This window comes from Opisthorchis viverrini, assembly GCF_000715545.1.
Source record: "Opisthorchis viverrini unplaced genomic scaffold opera_v5_157, whole genome shotgun sequence".
NCBI lineage: Eukaryota > Metazoa > Platyhelminthes > Trematoda > Opisthorchiida > Opisthorchiidae > Opisthorchis > Opisthorchis viverrini.
Genome location: NW_008751813.1, coordinates 387463 through 396595, shown reverse-complemented (window position 1 = coordinate 396595; position 9133 = coordinate 387463).

The following is a 9133-nucleotide window of genomic DNA, read 5'->3' as shown; positions in this document are numbered from 1 at the left end:
TATATAGTTCTTCCACCGGAGCTGGTCCCAGTGTGACTTGTTCAAGGAAGATGCGCATTCCTGAGAAGTCTGCACGGCAGAAGTCTGGAAACCACGTTTGATGTTTGGGATTTCTGGCCCAACAGCAGATGAACTCAAAGATCAGCACGCAGTGGTCGCTATGTCCCAGTGGAGCGTTAATTTTTCCCTGAACAACGAAGTGTCTTTCGTTGGCGATGACGAAATCCAGCAGAGATGGTAGTTAATCTGCGCGGTATCTGGTGGGTGCAACGATATGTTGAGTCCAAGAGCTCTGTTTAACGACTTCAATTAGGGTCGCTGCAAAATGTCTGCCTGATTCGACGCGCTAGAGCCCTATTCAGAAGGCCTTGGGCGCATTGAATTCAACTACCAGGAGGAGATGAGTGATGTGGTAGTTGTAGGAGAGTTGCTCAAGTGTTTGTATGAGGAACTGGTCATCTTCAGGTGGTCTGGAAGTGCTACGGTAGACCACACCACGTCCGAGGTTCGGGATAAAATCAGAGGTCAGCACACAGTGTCGCTGTGTCCCGGTGGAACGTTAATTGTTACCTGATCAACGAAGTGTCTTTCGTTAATGATGACCAAGTCCAAGAGGGATGGTAGTTGGCCTGCGCGGTATCTAGTGGGTGCAACGACATTTTGAGTCCCAGCACTCTGTTGAACGACTTCAATCAGCGCCGCTGCAAAACGTCCGCTTGAATCGACGCGCTGGAGCTCCATCCAGGAGACCATCGGAGCGTTGAAGTCACCTACCAGCAGGAGATGAGTGAAGTGGTAGTTAGAGGGGAGTTGCTCAGGGGATCGTATGAGGAATTGGTCATCTTCAGAGGGACTCGAGGGGCTACGGTAGGCCACACCGAGAAGGAGAGAATCGGACCCGCGCAGCGGGATTTGGACCCAGAGTGCATCGCAAAATGGTGCATGGGTGGTGTCAGAGAGGCCGATCAGGATTGTAAGGGCTGCGTGTAAATACAGAGCAACCCCACCTGCCCTCCCTCGTTTTGAATCGGCTCGAAACATAGAGTAAACGTCTATTGAGATCTCCGCGTCAGAGACATCTGTTTTGAGCCAGGTCTTTGTGTGTGCGAGTGTGAACGGTTGTTCAAGGCAAGCTGACTGTACAACACCGCCGAGTTTGTTGAACATGCTGAGGCAGTTTGTGGACAAGCATCTCAACACTGTCTCTGCTGCCTCCGTGGGTGGGGAGCCGAAAATTGAGTGATCAGGGTGGTTAGCAGAGTTAATAGCTGTGCGCCGGGTGTTCAAGGCTGGCTCTAAAGCGCATGTAAGTACACAGCAACCCCACCAGCCCTTCCTCGTTTTGAGTCAGCTCGAAAAATAGAGTAAACGTCTATCGAGATCTCCGCGTCAGAGACATCTGTTTTGAGCCAGGTCTTTGTGTGTGCGAGTGTGAACGGTTGTTCAAGGCAAGCTGACTGTACAACACCGCCGAGTTTGTTGAACATGCTGAGGCAGTTTGTGGACAAGCATCTCAACACTGTCTCTGCTGCCTCCGTGGGTGGGGAGCCGAAAATTGAGTGATCAAGGTGGTTAGCAGAGTTAATAGCTGTGCGCCGGGTTTGAGTTCAAGGCTCTAAAGGAGCCTCTTGGGCGATGTAGTCTGCTTCCTGTCTCCGTGGTTTTTGGGGGTGCTTTTCGCTTGTGAGGTTTATTTCGTTCCGTGACAGCCCGATTTGTTCGTGTCTCTTAGCTTTGGAGGACGGTGTTTATCCCCGTGGGCGAAAATTTCTACCGCTTGTGCTTGTAGCTCTTTCAGTACACCGACTTTTTGGCTACCAGATTTGCTGCTGATTAAAGATTTGCGGCAAGCTTCTGCCTTCCTGGATTTTTGGGTGTTTCGGCGCGGTTTGATTGGAAAAGTGTCTCTCTGTGGCTCTGAGAGCTGGGAAGGAGCACCAAGAAGTAATTATTTTGGTGGCGCTCCCACGGATTGATACACAGGATTGAGGCATTTGCCCAAGTTTCCCCGGGACGGTTTTTTTCTTTTCGGTCAGTTTTCGCTGTGAGTTGGCGATAGCCTAGGTGGAAAACTTCAAGGGTTTTCAGAATCCTTTCATAACATCTGGATTTTAAGCCTGCAACGATCTCCGTAGTAGCTCGTTGTAGTCACTCAGTAGGGCTGTATCATTCTTAATCGGACAAGTTGGTTTGCCTAAACAGGGATCGGCTCGACACGAGCCCCCTAAAATATCTGGGAATGAATCCATGTGACGAGAATGGTTGTAGACGGAAGCATCCGTGAAACAACGAATGCCAGATAACTAGATCCCTTCTAGCACCTATCATAGTAATGACTTTTGGTTCATCCATTACATGGACAATAAGTATGCCGGCAAGCCTCCATAGAACGATCTATAGACGCACTTTTCGTCACTTGGAGGAAGGTGTCAGTTCAGTTACTACCATGACCTGGTGCTAACTTCCATTTGTGGCGCTCTGACTTATTGAATCCAGGATTTCAGGTCTTCCGCATAAAATAGTCGCTGAGGTATACCAACAACAAGAATGTTCGAGAGGACAAGCTCCAAGACCTCAATTAGAGAACAGTACCGAAGAAAAGGAGAATGATGAGGCTTTTATTCCGAATGTTAGACATGAAATAAAACTCTCCATCCAACGCAAAATATCTCGTTCAGTTTTAACAGAACTGAAGATCGTGTAGCAGCGTGTAATGTGGGCCGTATCCTACGCAGAAAGGGTTTGCCTTTTTAGGCGTTCACAATAAGTATTCTTGGAGAAGATAAAACTGGTTAGAAGTAATTTCACATTTACACAAAGGCTTCATCGGACAAAGTGAGACAGCCACCCGCTTGGATAGGTCTTAGATCCGATGAGGAATCAATGAGTGAGGACTCTTTAGACTGGAACACTAGTTCGCTGTTGGATGTCGGTTAGAGGGCCTTGTCGATTAGCGCATATGACGGGTTGATGGGGTTTTAATTTGAGTTTAGTCCGGGTTGGCTCCCCAGTCTTTCATTTTAAGGTGCTTCATTAGATGATTCAGCTCAGTTACTACTTGTGGATTTCGTTGATCCATACACGCTCTGGCGTTTTAGTTGGGATGGAGTGAGGTGGCTGAGAACAAGTGCACTTCAGACCTAAGCTACTTCTATTCATGACCACTATTTCCGATAACTGCGTATCATCGACTGATCTTAAAGACTTATTCACACACCTGCACGTTCTCGACCTGTTCATTCTATTTTCGTTGGGATGCTGGGTGCACCCGTTCGCCACAAGCCTTGGTGATTCTCCACGCTTATTTTTTCTATACGGAGCGTTCATCGCCACCCGGACGACCGGTTTATGATGGGTCGTCGTTGGTAGTCACGCAATCCTCTCTCCCATGGACCAAATGTTTGACAGCTGCTGCTTGCAGTGGGCGGAGCATCCAACTTTTTGCTCCTAAGCTTACCAATTTCATAGGTTAGTGCGAGAGGAGTGACAAAAGGTGAGTATGAGGCGTTAGCCGTTTTTAATGACCAATGCTTTGAGGCAGTTGCCCAAGTTTCCCCGGGACGGTTTTGTTCTTGTCGGTCAGTGACTGTCGTTCACCTTAAACGCAAAAGTGAAAAGGGATGTAGCACTGTCCATTATATGGATCAGTTGAGTAGTATGTAGGAACAAGGCTTATTTCCAAGCCTCCTGAAGGGTTTCCGTACGGCAATGAACATCAATGCCAAAGTGAAAAGGGATGTAGCACTGCTCATTATATGGATCAGTTGAGTAGTATGTAGGAACAAGGCTTATTTCCAAGCCTCCTGAAGGGTTTCCGTACGGCAATGAAGCATCAATGCCAACGCTGATGTTCTGTCTTTGATGATGATGAGGATGATGAGGACGATGAAGAATTTGCAACTGCCGAGGGAGGGTTTGTTACGCACGTTATATTGGCGCCGTGGAACAGCGGCTCTCAAAAAGTGGGGTTCAAGCATAAAACACATGTCGACCAAACCGTGTTCAACCGGAGCTTAAGTATCACGGATTGATACACAGGATTGAGGCATTTGCCCAAGTTTCCCCGGGACGGTTTTTTTCTTTTCGGTCAGTTTTCACTGTGAGTTGGCGATAGCCTAGGTGGAAGACTTCAAGGGTTTTCAGAATCCTTTCATAACATCTGGATTTTAAGCCTGCAACGATCTCCGTAGTAGCTCGTTGTAGTCACTCAGTAGGGCTGTATCATTCTTAATCGGACAAGTTGGTTTGCCTAAACAGGGATCGGCTCGACACGAGCCCCCTAAAATATCTGGGAATGAATCCATGTGACGAGAATGGTTGTAGACGGAAGCATCCGTGAAACAACGAATGCCAGATAACTAGATCCCTTCTAGCACCTATCTTAGTAATGACTTTTGGTTCATCCATTACATGGACAATAAGTATGCCGGCAAGCCTCCATAGAACGATCTATAGACGCACTTTTCGTCACTTGGAGGAAGGTGTCAGTTCAGTTACTACCATGACCTGGTGCTAACATCCATTTGTGGCGCTCTGACTTATTGAATCCAGGATTTCAGGTCTTCCGCATAAAATAGTCGCTGAGGTATACCAACAACAAGAATGTTCGAGAGGACAAGCTCCAAGACCTCAATTAGAGAACAGTACCGAAGAAAAGGAGAATGATGAGGCTTTTATTCCGAATGTTAGACACGAAATAAAACTCTCCATCCAACGCAAAATATCTCGTTCAGTTTTAACAGAACTGAAGATCGTGTAGCAGCGTGTACTGTGGGCCGTATCCTACGCAGAAAGGGTTTGCCTTTTTAGGCGTTCACAATAAGTATTCTTGGAGAAGATAAAACTGGTTAGAAGTAATTTCACATTTACACAAAGGCTTCATCGGACAAAGTGAGACAGCCACCCGCTTGGATAGGTCTTAGATCCGATGAGGAATCAATGAGTGAGGACTCTTTAGACTGGAACACTAGTTCGCTGTTGGATGTCGGTTAGAGGGCCTTGTCGATTAGCGCATATGACGGGTTGATGGGGTTTTAAATTGAGTTTAGTCCGGGTTGGCTCCCCAGTCTTTCATTTTAAGGTGCTTCATTAGATGATTCAGCTCAGTTACTACTTGTGGATTTCGTTGATCCATACACGCTCTGGCGTTTTAGCTGGGATGGAGTGAGGTGGCTGAGAACAAGTGCACTTCAGACCTAAGCTACTTCTATTCATGACCACTATTTCCGATAACTGCGTATCATCGACTGATCTTAAAGACTTATTCACACACCTGCACGTTCTCGACCTGTTCATTCTATTTTCGTTGGGATGCTGGGTGCACCCGTTCGCCACAAGCCTTGGTGATTCTCCACGCTTATTTTTTCTATACGGAGCGTTCATCGCCACCCGGACGACCGGTTTATGATGGGTCGTCGTTGGTAGTCACGCAATCCTCTCTCCCATGGACCAAATGTTTGACAGCTGCTGCTTGCAGTGGGCGGAGCATCCAACTTTTTGCTCCTAAGCTTACCAATTTCATAGGTTAGTGCGAGAGGAGTGACAAAAGGTGAGTATGAGGCGTTAGCCGTTTTTAATGACCAATGCTTCCACGCTTCACCCGGAAGGCAAACACGGAATGCTATGTATGCACCGGCCTTATTATTGGAGGTTCGACCAAAACATTACCAAATTCAAGTGGCTAGCTGGTTGAACTACATAAGAAAATTTCCGAGAAGAAAAAACAGGAAACCAAACGGAATTAATTAACCGGAAATGTCAAAGCTCTTAGCAACTTAAGTAGTTGTTTTTTCGAGGTGCTTTTTGCGGAGTGTGGTCCGGCCACAGTTGGCGTGGCGGAGTCCCGGTTCATCAAGGTAAACCATGAGCTCAAATAAAGCGAAACATGTATTTAGTCTTCAGTCGTGTTTTTATCTGCCGTTGTTCTAAAAACAGTTTTGCCCTGTTGACTGAGTGCTGCAATCCACCGGTTGGATTTTTTCAACTCCGACACAATTCTCCGGAGAGGTTGTATGCCGGAGTCCACAGGACCTGCGAGCTCAGTCCCAGCGTTGTTGTCCTTTAATTTACTTATGGGTAACCTATGGAATACAAGTGTGTTCACCTTGCGAAATTTTCCGTACTGAAGAATGCATCATGGGCAGCCTTACATGCTCTGTCCGGGCGTTGCGGCCAGGGAATGTCTGAAACGGCACCACCAACTAGTTCATGTAAGACGCAACTAGTAAGTTTCAATCCAGGAGGCCCTGAGAGATTCAAGTGATTCTAAATTAGGTTTATCTAGCGGCATGTGGAATTTACGTGTTTCAGTTCCCTTAAAGGATGCAAATCGTCCCCGAATGAAATCGATGTGCTGAGGTGTACCTGTTTGAGCGTTATCAAGAATTTGTTCAAACCGAAATCCATCCTCCTTAAAACATGTCCTTGAAAGTAATGCAGAATTAACTACCTTGGCCAGGACCCATTGTCAAGTCATTTTTCCATGTGACAATGCGTTTGTAGCTGAGTCAAGTTCAGTGCCTGAGAACTTGGTTGAGTTAGCACATCCGTGTATTATAGGAACAAGCTACTAAAGCTTTCTAACGAAGCCAGGAGATGCTGTCCTGGTGACCTTGTTGATGTTGTGACAGGAGTAAGAAAACGACTACTTGTGCTGAGGCTAGCGTAACCAGATTCTTGTTGCGACCTGTCGTGATTTGTACATGGAATCTGGAATTGCGGGAGTTTTGTAAGACGATCCAAAGTTCGTAGAGTTGAAGAAGATATTGTCTCGCTTAGCCCATTGTTGTTACCCCTTTGAGGAAGGATTATGGGCGAAAGTGGTTTCTGTCTGGTCTGACCCCGACACCTGTGTTAGGCTTTGCAATGCTTTCGGGGCCAGACCAGGAGGCCAGGCCAGTCGTTACACCCTGTCTACCAACCTAGATAGCACTAGAAGTCCTTGTTGAATCCGTTGAGTTATCCGTTTCATGAAGCTACTTTTTGCTCAGCCCAGACGAACCGGTGTTCATTGCGGACTCGTCCAGGTGAACTTTATCATGCCCGTGCAGTAGTCGATTCAAGTGTTCTATGTGCCATATGGCTTTTCAAAGTGTGGAAATCATGCTTAACTGTTTTCCTGAATGGCTTGGCACCACAGCACGAAGACGCTCAAATCCCATGTTGAGAAGTTTGACGCGGTTCCTTTCTCTTTCGTTCCGGCGGGCCACGTAACCAGTTCTTGGGAATTATTCAGGCGCAAAGCCCGTCCGTTACCGCGTATATACAAAACGATGGAGTCACTCTACTTTGCAAAATGCGGGCAGGACGCTCAGGAAATCAGGTAGGGCTGTTGTCATCCGGCTGCTAACAATGATGATGTGTAGGGCCAAGCTGAAGTGTAGAACAAGACCCCATTTGCTGTGGGCCTGAAAACAAAATGGCAAGCTACCATTTCAACATCTGCGTACGGAACATCGCAGGTGGGCTACGTATCAGTGGGAGCAGCCACCGAAGATAGCTGGGCTCTAGCCATCAAACATATTTCTGATGGATTACTGGAGGGTCTCAGATGGATCGTTTTGGGAGCTCTATAGCGGTGTCTGCTCCTTTGCTTTTGCGAGAGGGACCCAATGCGTGCATTAAGGGCGTGGTCTTTGGCAGCGTTGATGGGTCGCACAGTGGTTTTCGTCGTGAATACCCCGGGTAGACTTGGGGTAGGTGCGACCCAATCAACTATACTGTACTCAATACTTCATTGTCTGGTTATTCACGCCCCTCTGCTGCTGGCGGCAACTCTTAGAGCTTACCGCCACGAGTTGCCAAGTGGCGTCACTCTTCCACTCTATTCAGGCATACGGCCCTAATCTGTGACCAGCAGCAACAATTTGAGAAATTAAGTCTACGAACTTTTGGCTGCTTATCAATATAATACCTCTTAAACCCGTTAAAACTGTCAAGGGCACGAGCTATTGTGCAGTGTAATCACGCATTTTGTGACGTCATCCGCAGTCAGATTGGCTGAAATCTACATAAAGGGAGCATTCGAAAATGGAAACATGGCTGGCCCGCTTTAACGTGGCGCAGAAATAGAATGGGGTCGTTTGTCACAAGAATTTACATCGTTAACAGCTGCCCAAGTGAAATCAATCTCGATAACATGCAATTTTCAGCGGTATACCATAGCGTGCTTAGAGACAGTTGTCACCTTCCATGCTGTCACTAAATATAAATACGTCTCTAATGGACGGTGATTCTTGTGCTTAACCTCGCAAATAAAAAGTTGAATAATTAGAACGATTCAATGTTAGCATTTGTCGCTACTGTTTTTGCTGTTTTCACTCGGCTTTGATCAATATTTTTAAAACAGTTCTTTAGAAGGTGGAAGCGATTTTGATACGTGTGGTGAGGCTTGTTACCCCAAATGCCTATTCCGAAGGCCTTGCAACATGCGATTCGTTAGGCACAGGAACCAGTATTATCATCGACCACACTGCTTCTGGTCATTACAAACGTGGAACTATCGGTGCGTCCTTCGCGGCCAACGGATCAGCAATATTTTCCTTTTTAAATCCGGAGAAGTTCTATTCCTGGCAGTCCAACCTTGTCCACGAGGAATTGTGTGGGCATAAAGGAGTACTTACCGATCTGTTGAAAAGCCCTGAGAATGAGAAGCAATTGTTAAGGTGTGCACAAAACAATACCTGTACTTTTGGTTCATTTATATGTAATGACTATAGGTATGCAGTACTGCTAATTCAAACTCGGCCAGTAGGCCTTCTTTCCAGTTTTTGTCCAAATAGGTTGCCGTAAACACATACCTTCAAAGAATTCACTTGCTTCCATAGCGTACTTGGTTCGTTTTCGATGACTGCACAGGGAAGCCTCGCACTCCTTAGCGGTTCTACCGGCAATTCCATGTCAGTAAACGTGTGTTGACATGCCGAAGAATTTATGGGATGTTCAAACACACGGCCGACAGACCCTCAGATATAGCACCTTTTGAGTGCTAACCGGTCCCATGCACCGTAACGCTGGCACCGGCCGGTTGACGTATGCCATGATACGTCAGAAGAGTTATGCCCCCAAAGGGGCTAGTTTTGTATGCAGTGCCGACTGCACCAAAACGGCCCACTTACTGCGCATAGCGTTCCAG